Below are 12,185 nucleotides of genomic sequence, written 5' to 3'. Positions count from 1 at the left end.
TATTCACACAAACTTCCTGGGTCCATAAGTGAATACACATGACTGAGATGTTTTACATTCAGACCCAAACCCATTGAAAAATAGTAGCTGTTTTTAATTGAGCAGTAGAGACAAATTTGGCCCAGCACCAAGCTCCTGTCCAGCCACCGGCATCCTGTCAAACATCACACATTCCACATCCCAGGCCTCTCTTCACACTAACATTGCCCACCATATTCCAGAATGCCCACAGCAACACCATTATCTTCATTCAACTCCCTTCTGATTCCATACAACCCATAAATCACACACACACACACACACGCACGCACGCACGCACACACGCACTCACACACACACACACACTTCAACCGTAACAGTGATAATGAATAATCGTCCAACAGATTGTTTAGAATAGATGACACCGAGGGCACAGCTGTAGTAAAGTCAGAGAACACAGACTGACCCAAGCTGAGGTCATCCCTGGACCTCTCATAACTCTCTGTGATTAGAACTTGAAGCAAAGCAAGATCAGCACTGGACATGTTTTACATGCCTCACTTAGGTTCTGGGTCTGGCACAGTGGAAATAAAGAGGAAAATGTCCTCTCTTGTGTGATAAAAAAGGTGGTGGCGGCCTGGGAATTAAACTGCTGAAATGGATGCCAAAGAGCCTGATGTAAAGGACCGGAGAAGAAAGGGAGGTAAAAGGTACAGAGGAAAAGACCATTGAGAACATTGAGAACGCTTTCAACCATTAATTTCGATCTCTCCATTTATACAGACAAGTCCACAAGAGGCGAGAGTCTCCATCGAATTAACTAAAAGGGCAGAAAAAAAAGAGAAAATGTGGAGGCGATGCTGAAAACCTTCCCGGCTAAAACAGAGTGGTCTATATTTAGCCAGGCTGTGCTGTTGGGCAAACGCACTAGTTCTCTGTCGCACTATGCCATTTCTTATCTGCTGGCAGCTTTCCAGCACATGCCTCCTTTCCCCTCCCCGATGGGGCTCGAACCCACTTACAGAATTGTGGATAGAGAGCCAGAGAGGATCCCACAAGGCAAGGTCATGCCAGTCTCCACAGCCATTCTCAACCAGAGGAGAGCACTCAGCCTGGGCTGCACAGCACAGCTGACCAGGGGTCCCATAGATGGAGAGGATAGAGTGAGGCTATACAAGTCAGTCCAAACCCACTAATGAGGAAACCAAACCCACTCACAGGGAAATTCTGTGTTGGATTGACTTTATTAAAGGAGATATGTGGAGATGTACCACCATGTGGAGGACCGATAAAAAGCCGATACCGATTAATCTGCTAATTTTTTTATTTGATTTATTTGTAATAATGACAATTACAACAATACTGAATGAACACTTATTTTAACTTAATATAATACATCAATAAAATAAATTTTGCCTCAAATAAATAATGAAACATGTTCAATTTGGTTTAAATAATGCAAAAACAAAGTGTTGGAGAAGAAAGTAAAAGTGCAATATGTGCCATGTAAGAAAGCTAAAGTCTAAGTTCCTTGCTCAGAACATGAGAATATATGAAAGTTGGTGGTTTCTTTTAACATGAGTCTTCAATATTCCCAGGTAAGATGTTTTAGGTTGTAGTTATTATAGGAATTATAGGACTATTTCTCTCTATACGATTTGTATTTCATATACCTTTGACTACTGGATGTTCTTAAAGGCACTTTAGTATTGCCAGTGTAACAGTATAGCTTCCATCCCTCTCCTCGCCCCTACCTGGGCTCGAACCAGGAACACATCGACAACAGCCACCCTCGAAGCAGCGTTACCCATCGCTCCACAAAAGCCGCGGCCCTTGCAGAGCAAGAGGAACAATCACTCCAAGTCTCAGAGTGAGTGACGTTTGAAACGCTATTAGCGCGCACCCCACTAACTAGCTAGCCATTTCACATCGGTTACACCAGCCTAATCTCGGGAGTTGACAGGCTTGAAGTCATAAACAGCGCAATTAAGCATTGCGAAGAGCTGCTGGCAAATGCACAAAAGTGCTGTTTGAATGAATGCTTATGAGCCTGCTGGTGCCTACCACCGCTCAGTCAGACTGCTCTATCAAATCATAGGCTTAGTTATAACATAATAACACACAGAAATACGAGCCGTAGGTCATTAATATGGTTGAATCCGGAAACTATCATCTCGAAAACAAGACGTTTTATTCTTTCAGTGAAATACGGAACCGTTCCATATTTTATCTAACGGGTGGGCATCCATAAGTCTAAATATTCCTGTTACATTGCACAACCATCAATGTTATGTCATAATTACGTAAAATTCTAGCAAATTAGTTCGCAACGAGCCAGACTGCCCAAACTGTTGCATATACCCTGACTCTGCATGCAATGAACGCAAGAGATGTTACACAATTTCATCTGGTTAATATTGCCTGCTCACCTGGATTTCTGTTAGCTAAATATGCAGGTTTAAAAATATATACTTGTGTATTGATTTTAAGAAAGGCATTGATGTTTATGGTTAGGTACACGTTGGAGCAACGACAGTCCTTTCTCACAAATGCGCACCGCATCGATTATATGCAACGCAGGACACGCTAGATAAACTAGTAATATCATCAACCATGTGTAGTTATAACTAGTGATTATGATTGATTGATTGTTTTTTATAAGATAAGTTTAATGCTAGCCAGCAACTTACCTTGGCTTACTGCATTCGCGTAACAGGCAGGTTCCTCATGGAGTGCAATGAGAGGCAGGTGGTTAGAGCGTTGGACTAGTTAACTGTAAGGTTGCAAGATTGAATCCCCGAGCTGACAAGGTAAAAATCAGTCGTTCTGCCCCTGAACAAGGCAGTTAACCCACCGTTCCTAGGCCGTCATTGAAAATAAGAATGTGCTCTTAACTGACTTGCCTAGTTAAATAAAGGTGTAAAAAATATATATTTTATTTTTTTAAATAAAAAATCGGCTAAATCGGCATCCAAAAATACAGATTTCCGATTGTTATGAAAACTTGAAATCGGCCCTAATTAATCAGCCATTCCGATTAATCGGTCGAACTCTAGTACAGTGCATTCGGAAAGTATTCAGACCCCTTGACTTTTTCCACATTTTGTTACATTACAGCCTTATTCTAAAATAGATCAAGTCGTTTTTTTCCTCATCAATCAACACACAATACCGCATAATGACAAAGCAAAAACAAGTTTAGAGATTTTTTGCAAATGTATATAAAAAAAACTGAAATGTCGCATTTACATAAGATTTTAAACCCTTTCCTCTGTACTTTGTTGAAGCACCATTGGCAGCAATTACAGCCCAGTCTTCTTGGGTATGACGCTACAAGCCTGGCAAACCTGTATTTGGGGAATTTCTCCCATTCCTCTCTGCAGATCCTCTCAAGCTCTGTCAGATTGGATGGGGAGTGTTGCTGCACAGCTATTTGCAGGTCTCTCCAGAGATGTTCAACTGTTCATCCACTCCTCTTCAATAGCTGTGCGAGTGTTGCTGGATATTGGCGGGAACTGGAACACGCTGTCATACATGTTGATCTAGAGCATCCAAAACATGCTCAATGGGTTACATGTCTGGTGAGTATGCAGACATTTTCAGCCTCCGGGAATTGTGTACAGATTCTTGCAACATGGAGCCGTGTATTATCATGCTGAAATATGACGGCAGATGAATAGCACGACAATGGGACTCAAGATCTCATCATGGTGTCTCTGTGCATTCAAATTGCCATTGATAAAATGCAATTGTGTTCACTGTCCGAAGCTCATGCCTGCCCATGCCATAACCCCACTGCCACCATGGGGCACTCAGTTCACAAAGTTGAACTGAGCAAACCACAAAACCGCTCGCTCACATAACGCCATACACGTGCTTTGCGGTTGTGAGGCCAGTTGGACATACTGTCAAATTCTCTAAAACAACTTTGGACATGGATTATGGTAGAGAATTTCACATGAAATTATCTGGCAACAGCTCTAGTGGACAATCGTGCAGTCAGCAAGCCAATTGCAAGTTAACCTCAAAACTTGAGACATCAGTGCCTTTGAGTTGTGTGACAAAACTGCACATTTTAGAGTGGCCTTTTTTGTCCCCAGCACAAGGTGCACCTGTGTAATTATTATGTTGTTTAATCAGCTTCTTGAAATGCCACATCTGTAAGGTGGGTGGATTATCTTGGCAAAGGAGAACTGCTCACTAACAGGGATGTAAACAAATTTGTGTACAACATTTGAGAGAAATAAGCTTTTTATGTGTATGGAAAATGTCTGGGATCTTTTATTTCAGCTGATGAAACATGGGACCAAAAATGTTGTTGATCCATCCTCAGTTTCCTCCTAACACAGCCATTCAACTCTGTAACTGTTTTAAAGTCACCATTGGCTTCATGGTGAAATCCCTGAGCGGTTTCTTTCCTCTCTGGCAACTGAGTTAGGAAGGATGCATGTATCTTTGTAGTGACTGGGCGTATTGATACATCATCCAAAGTGTATTTAATGCTTTTTTTGTACCCATCTACCAATAGGTGCCCTTCTATACAAGGCATTGGAAAACCTCCCTGGTCTTTGTGGTTGAATATATGTTTGGAATTCACTGCTCGACTGAGGGACCAGATAATTGAATGTGTGGGGTACAGAGATGGGGTAGTCATTCAAAAATCATGTTAAATACAATGTATGACGTATAACTTGTTAAGCAAATGCTTACTCATGAACTTGCCATAACAAAGGGGTTGAATACTTATTGACTCAAGTCATTTCAGCTTTTCATTTTTTATTTATTTGTAAAATATATATTTTTTAACATTTCAACTTTGACATTATGGGGTATTGTGTGTAGGTCAGTGACAAATATCTAAATGTAATGAATTTTAAATTCCGGCACAACACAACAAAACACAACAAAATATGGAAAAAGTCAAGGGGTGTGAATACTTTCTGAAGGCACTATAGATAGTAGGTTACACTGCATAATGAAACAATCCCTAGTAAGCTAGTGTTTTATTTTTTTAATTTTAATAATAAACTGTTTTTATGCACAACAACTTTCTATCCAAGCTGGGAGAGCATGCAAGGACGACTTATGTAATGCAGGTTTAGGTAGGCTATACAGGACAGTTGTATATATTTTTTTTTACATCTATTGGTTGCTGATTAGTATGCTAATCAGTACTAATTAGTATGCTAATTAGTATGCTTTTGTATGCTTTTTTGTTTTCAGAAATACATTTCACAATCTGCAATGTTTGAATTTCCAGGTTTAATTATGAACAAGTAATTACATTATTGCCACCAGACAGCAGTCTAAAACGCAGCCTTGAGGCACTATAGCTTTGTGAAATGTTAGGCTTAACATGAGAAAATAATCACCCAATAGGCCTACCAATAAACATGGAGCCATTAGCTAAAGCAAAGCTATAGGGTACACGCCCTGGCACCACAGAAAGCCCATCATCGATTTGATCGGCAGTCGCATAGACATGTCGCAATTTCAGCACCATGGACAGTGATCAGTAGTCCATACTTTGGGTGGCTGTCGGGCTGATGCATTCAATTTTATTAAATATTTTTGGCAGGGGTTCCGAAGTCCAAAGAAACTGCGTTACCCAGTGTCTGCACTAAATACTGTTGCAACACATACTGCTCTGGTTCATATGTAGAAAACAAGAGAAGATGGAGACAAAGACAGATAGAGATAAATGGAAGATACACTCTTTGATCATTCTAATCACAGTCATACTCATACTAGAGCACAGCGAACCATAAACTATCACCAAGGGTTCACAAGTAGGCCAACGGCCTATGATGCTAGCCGTCCTAACAACTGAGCCGAGACCTATTGACGTATAGCCTATGCGCATTACTGTTTCCTCTTGGATGGCTTAATGGAGCAGTATCCCATACTCTAAATGGGTATAACGGGTTTGTGAAATGGTGTGGTAAATATTAATATTCAATAGCAAGAGGCCCGCTTACTCCCAATAGTGATGCTGCAGCAGAGCAATGATTTACGACCGAACTGCATCACGACAGTCAGTGCAACTCGGGCGAGCAAAGCCCATGGATGTCTCATAATCACAAGGCGTTCGTAACCTATTAAAAGGCCTCAAAGCCCACTTCGCTCAATATAGATACAACCTAGTTTGGCACCAAACTGTGAAGATGTGAGGCAAATGGGGGATTTTGCCACCAAATGGTAGTTTTAGCAGTTCAGGTGTGATTTAAATTGTGCCAATGACATGAAGTCGCTGAATGTTTTTAACTCGACAACATCAAAGGGTAGCCTCGCGCCACATGTAGCGGACAACACTGATTAAGATACCTATCGCCTATAATATCTTATCCATAATGGTTTCAAGTTATCAAGATATAATTACATCTGGGCGCCAATTCAATATCATTACGCACAGTTAATATAATACATTCTATGATTTTGCTTTGAATGTCACAATTTCAGTTTGGTTTGAAATCAGCGTTGCAATCTGTCTACATACAGGGCGACTACGCCTGCGTCTCTTCAAAAGGCAGTAGGCTCCTGTGTGTATACCGTTATCTATACACTCTTAACCCTCCATATTAACATGGCGCACTTCTGTGACTGCGAAGTGGCTAACTGATTCATAGAAGCTCTGAATGGCCTTTTCTAAAACACTATGCTGCACAAATACAATAGAAATCTGATAAGCGTTCCAAGAAAAACTACGTCTACGGGGTAAATAGAAGAACAGGAACCAACTTCAACGTATGGTTGCATCCATAGCAACGTTGATATAAAAAAAATCTGTCCCCTTTCCATATTTTTGCAACTGATGCTAGATACAATGAAACAATTATTCGCAACCTAATCTGCGCATAGTTTAGATTAACGAGAAGAAGACCAACCCAATAAAATATCTCAAAAAATCTCAATAAAATAATCAAACTTACCAATCAACAAATTCGCAATGAACTTCACCGCGGAGAAGGCTGCAAACAGCACGAAGCCAGAGACTGGACGACCAAAACGTAGAATCCTGATGGAAGAATCCTCTCCACCTCCTTTGCTGCAACAGCACTGCCAACTGCAGCACAATCTCAACAAGGGGCGGAGATTTCGCCCGCAAGGTCTCATTCACACACCAAGTGGGTTCTACGCAGCGCTACTTCGTCAACATCTCTCCACAGGCGTGATTTAGGGTATTTAATTGACCTGTTTGAAAATAAAAGTAGGATTTATTGCGGTCTATATCGCAATGCTGCCACTGAAATTCAACCCTGCCCTTATGTTCGAAAAGGCTAGATGCCACATGAGTTATGCTCCGGATCAATTTCAGTGGTGGATGAAGTAGAAAATTGTCATATTTGAGTAAAAGTAATGATACTGTAACTTAAATGAAAATGACTCAATTAAAAGTCACCCAGTAAAATACTACTTGAGTAAAAGTCTAAAAGTATTTGGTTTAAATATACTTATGTATCAAAAGTACATTTAATTACTAAAATATAATTAACTATCAAAAGTAAAAGTATAAATCATTTCACACTTATATTAAGCAAACGAAACGGCACCATTGTTTGTTTTGTAATCTACAGATAGCCAGGGGCACACTCCAACACTCAGACATCATTTACAAAAGAAGCATTTAGTGATTCTGCCAGATCAGAGGCAGTATGGATGACCAGGGATGTTCTCTTGATAACTGCGTGAATTGGACCATTTTCCTGTCCTGCTAAGCATTCAAAACGTAACCAGTACTTTTGGCTGTCAGGGAAATTGTATGGAGTAAAAAGTACACTCAGAAAAAAGGGTGCTATCTAGAACCTAGAAGGATTCTTCAGCTGTCCCCTTAGGAGAACCATTTGAATAACCCTTTTGGATTCTACGTAGAGCCCTTTCTACATGGAACCAAAAAGGGTTCTACCTGGAACCAAAAAGGGTTTGCCTATGGGGACAGCCGAAGAACCCGTTTGGAACCCTTTTTTATAAGAGTGTAGTGAAGTAAAAGTAAAAGTTGTCAAAAATATAAATAGTAATGTACAGATACCCCCAAAAACGACTTAAGTAGTACATTAAAGTATTGACCACTGGTCAATTTGACCCATATAGGAAGTACAGTAAGTACACCAAGATCACAAATATATGGTTTTAACCTCCCAAAATGTATTTTCCAGTAGCTGGGAATCACAGGAAGATGCTGGGGGAACACATATTCCGCTCCAGCCATTACTATGAGCCCGTCCTCCCCAATTATGTGCCACCAACCTCCTGTGCCGGGAATGACCTCTTTCATATGCCTTTTCCCCCTTCGTTTTTAGACCCAACTGTTGTTTGATTACCAAAGTCGTAAATCAATCAAAGGATGACATTTAATGAAATGACATTTTTAGCAAAAGTTTAGCCAAACTTCAGATCTGTCCCTCGGCCTCTGAACATCCCATGGATAACATACTTATATCCTTGTGATCATCGTGGTGAGACCTTTACTGCACAGAAAACCATTAGTCTCTAGCAATAAGGTCAAGGTCAAAGGACAAATTGCATGTCAAATACAAGTCAACTACAGGTCAAGTACAGAGTAGTGTTTTTGTTGTTGTTGTTTTGTCGTTTTACAAGGTTATTACCCATACCTGGAGGACTAGAGGAAGGGTCATGGTGGATTTGTTTTTGTTAAATAGTATTTTAGTGATTAAAAACTCAGTTGCGGGTGAAATTGACATTTTTAAAGGGAAGGGTTAATTAAATGTATCATGTTACATACATTTATACCAGCTGAGAATTATTAAACTAAATTAAATCAGGACTGGTAAAAGCTCAAGCCAAAGAAAATTGTGTGAGTACTAAAGAGTCACCAGAGTGGACTCATGGAACCTAAAGGGCCTACACATTGGAAATACATTGTGGAAATTCTTCAAAGATTCCGTGGTTTAATGATACATTCAGATGTAGATGATGTTTTAAAGACAGATTTGAAAAACGGCGTGTTATAGAAAACCCCAAAAGGAAATACAGGCAGCCCAGAAGAAAGATTTCCAAAAAACAAATCCAATTATGTCTCTAGGAATTAGCTTTCTTGTTTATTTTCCATCAAAATAGAGAGACATTAAAAAATATGAGAGAATGTTTAGCCATCATTTTAAATGCATTAAATGGTTATAGAGAGAACACTGAAATCCTAAACATGTAAATGAGGTACAGGTATTGTAAAGTAATGGACTGTGTCACAGAATCTGTTTAAGGAAATGAAACACTAGCCACTTGAATAATGTCTCCGTATCTTGCATTACTCAACTCATATGTGTAAATTGTACTATATACTATTCTACGGTATCTTAGTCACTTTAATTGTGTGTATATTGCATCACCCATCTCATATGTATATATCGTACTCTATACTATGCCACTGTATCTTAGTCCAATACAGCTCTGTATATATATATATATATATATATTCTTAATCCATTCCTTAATTAGATGTACTGTACATGTATTTTGGGTATATGTTGTGAAACTGTTAGATATTACTTGTTAGATATTACTACACTGTCGGAGCTAGAAGCACAAGCATTTCACTACACCCGCAATAACATCTGCTAAACACGTGAATGTGACCAATAAATCTGCTTTCAAGATTCCCACCATATGTGTTTTGTATATCACAAATACTGTATATAGAAAACTGTTTAAAAAATAGTCATACAAAAGTATAACAACTCAACAAATGAGTCCACTAGAGGAGTACAGTGTGTGTAGCCCAGCTGCTGCAGAGTCAGTGGTACTGTGACACGCAGGGCCATGGGCCTGGTGTCAACTGGAGGTATTACAGCAGGAGAGTTATATGTCTGTTAATGCTCCGTATGGGGTATAGCTCTGGACAGAGGTTCAGAACCATCTGATTGAACACACCATTTTCTCATTTTCTGGCTCACCATTTTCTCATTTTCTGGCTCACCATTTTCTCACATCTCTGGTTCTGATGAGCATCCACTGCTTCCAACATCTGGAGTTGAGAAAGTGAGACAAGCTTGGGTCAGGACATCCCGTTTCCTCACATGGGGCGTGTGCATGCATGTGCATGCTGAAGGGTCTGAGTGGACAGGGTCCAACCTCTTTACATGGAGTGAATTATATGTAGTCTGTTAACGTGCTTTCCCTTCTCTGCAGTAACTTATTCAGACATTGTCATGCTCATTATGTATGTAAAGTATTCTCACATAATTTACAGTAGGCCTACTATGCTTTCAATAAATACAGAAGGAAAGGTAACATTTGTAACTCATCTCTGTGCTAGATCGAAGTATGGTTGTCATGACAATGTGTTTACCAGGAAAAGCCATCTTGGCTGCAGTCCTGGAACTGTCCAGCAGGCAGAAATTCGTCCCTCCTGCTGTGGAGTCAGTGACAGCAACACTCAGACAGACATTGTTGCTCTATGGTGGATGTTGCGCTCACTGTGGAAGTATGAGTAATCCCAGTCCTATGGCCTCACAGCTGGATCACAAAACAATGCAGTAATTGCTACCAGACAAGTCCATGCTTAAGTCCATTTGAGGACCACGGATTTGTTGTTGTTGCTATACCTTACCACTTGGTTAATACAATTAGGATAATGAACATATTTAGAAATTTGTCTCCTTGAGTTTTCAATTTTTTGACACTTTTTTTATACAGTGCATTCGGAAAGTATTCAGACCCCTTGACTTTTTCCACATTTTGTTACGTTACAGGCTTATTCTAAAATGTATTAACGTTTTTTCCCCTCATCAATCTACACACAATACCCCATAATGACTGAAATATCACATTTACATAAGTATTCAGACTCTTTACTCAGTACGTTGTTGAAGCACCTTTGGCAGCGATTACAGCCTCGAATCTTCTTGGGTATGACGCTAAAAGCTTGGCACACCTGTATTTGGGGAGTTTCTCCCATTCTTGCCTGCAGATCCTCTCAAGCTCTTTGGGTTGGATGGGGAGCGTTGCTGCACCGCTATTTTCAGGTCTCTCCAGAGATGTTAGATCGGGTTCAAGTCCGGGGTCTGGCTGGGCTACTCAAGGTCATTCAGAGACTTGTCCTGAAGCCACTCATGCGTTGTCTTGGCTGTGTGCTTAGGGTCATTGTCCTGTTCGAAGGTGAACCTTCGTCCCAGGTTTTCATCAAGGATATCTCTGTACTTTGCTCCATTCATCTTTCTCTCGATCCTGACTAGTCTCCCAGTCCCTGCTTCCACCACCATGCTTCACCGTAGGGATGGTGCCAGGTTTCCTCCAGATGTGACACTTGGCATTCAGGCCAAAGAGTTCAATCTAGGTTTCATCAGACCAGAGAAGCTTGCTTCTCATGGTCTGAGAGTCCTTTTAAGTGCCTTTTGGCAAACTCCAAGGGGGCGGTCATGTGCCTTTTACTGAGGAGTGGCTTCCGTCTGGCCACTCTACCATAAGGCCTGATTGGTGAAGTGCTGCAGAGATGGTTGCCCTTCTGGAAGGTTCTCCCATCTCCACAGAGGAACTCTGGAGCTCTGTCAGAGTAACCATCGGTTTCTTGGTCTCTTCCATGACCAAGGCCCTTCTCCCCCGATTGCTCAGTCTGGTCTGGCGGCCAGCTCTAGGAAGAGTCTTGGTGGTTCCAAACTTCTTCCATTTAAGAATGATGGAGGCCACTGTGTTCTTTCCCAGATCTGTGCCCCGACACAATCCTGTCTCGGAGCTCTCCGGACAGTTACTTTGACCTCATGGCTCTGACATGCACTGTCAATTGTGGGACCTTATATAGACAGGTGTGTGCCTTTCAAAATCATGTCCAATCAGTTGAATTTACCACAGGTGGACTCCAATGAAGTTGTAGAAACATCTCAAGGATGATCAATGGAAACAGGATGCACTTGAGCTCAATTTCGAGTCTCATAGCAAAGGGTCTGAGTACTTATGTCAATAAGGTATTTCAGTTCTAAACGTTTACATTTGCACCCCAAAACGTTTTTGCTTTGTCATTATGTGGTATTGTGTGTAGATTGATAAGGAAAATATTTTAGGATAAGGCTGTAACGTAACAAAATGTGGAAAAAGTCAAGGGGTCTGAATACTTTCCGAATGCTCTGTAGATAGATATCATATTTGAAGAGACTACCACTGTTCCTCTTACAGTATGTAGTTGGAACCATGTCAACTTACTTCTCAAGATAACTTTTCTGGATGACCTTGAGGGGGTCCTATAATTCTCTCTGGCT

The 12,185-nt window shown here is 40.6% G+C and overlaps 1 protein-coding gene across 1 annotated transcript in view; it reads right to left on the bottom strand.

Annotated features, from left to right (window-relative positions):
• Positions 1 to 7,052, bottom strand: part of LOC109899776 (spectrin beta chain, non-erythrocytic 1) — a 121,523-nt gene extending 114,471 nt beyond the window's left edge. The window contains exon 1 of the mRNA XM_020495297.2: positions 6,909 to 7,052. The gene's annotated coding sequence lies outside the window, so the exon portion shown is untranslated. The remainder of the gene's footprint in view (positions 1 to 6,908) is intronic.
• Between the last annotated feature and the right edge of the window lie 5,133 nt (positions 7,053 to 12,185).

Source organism: Oncorhynchus kisutch, linkage group LG11 (assembly GCF_002021735.2).
Source record: "Oncorhynchus kisutch isolate 150728-3 linkage group LG11, Okis_V2, whole genome shotgun sequence".
Taxonomy (NCBI): domain Eukaryota; kingdom Metazoa; phylum Chordata; class Actinopteri; order Salmoniformes; family Salmonidae; genus Oncorhynchus; species Oncorhynchus kisutch.
Note: the sequence above shows the minus strand (reverse complement) of the source record. Positions and strands in the feature narration are given on the sequence as shown.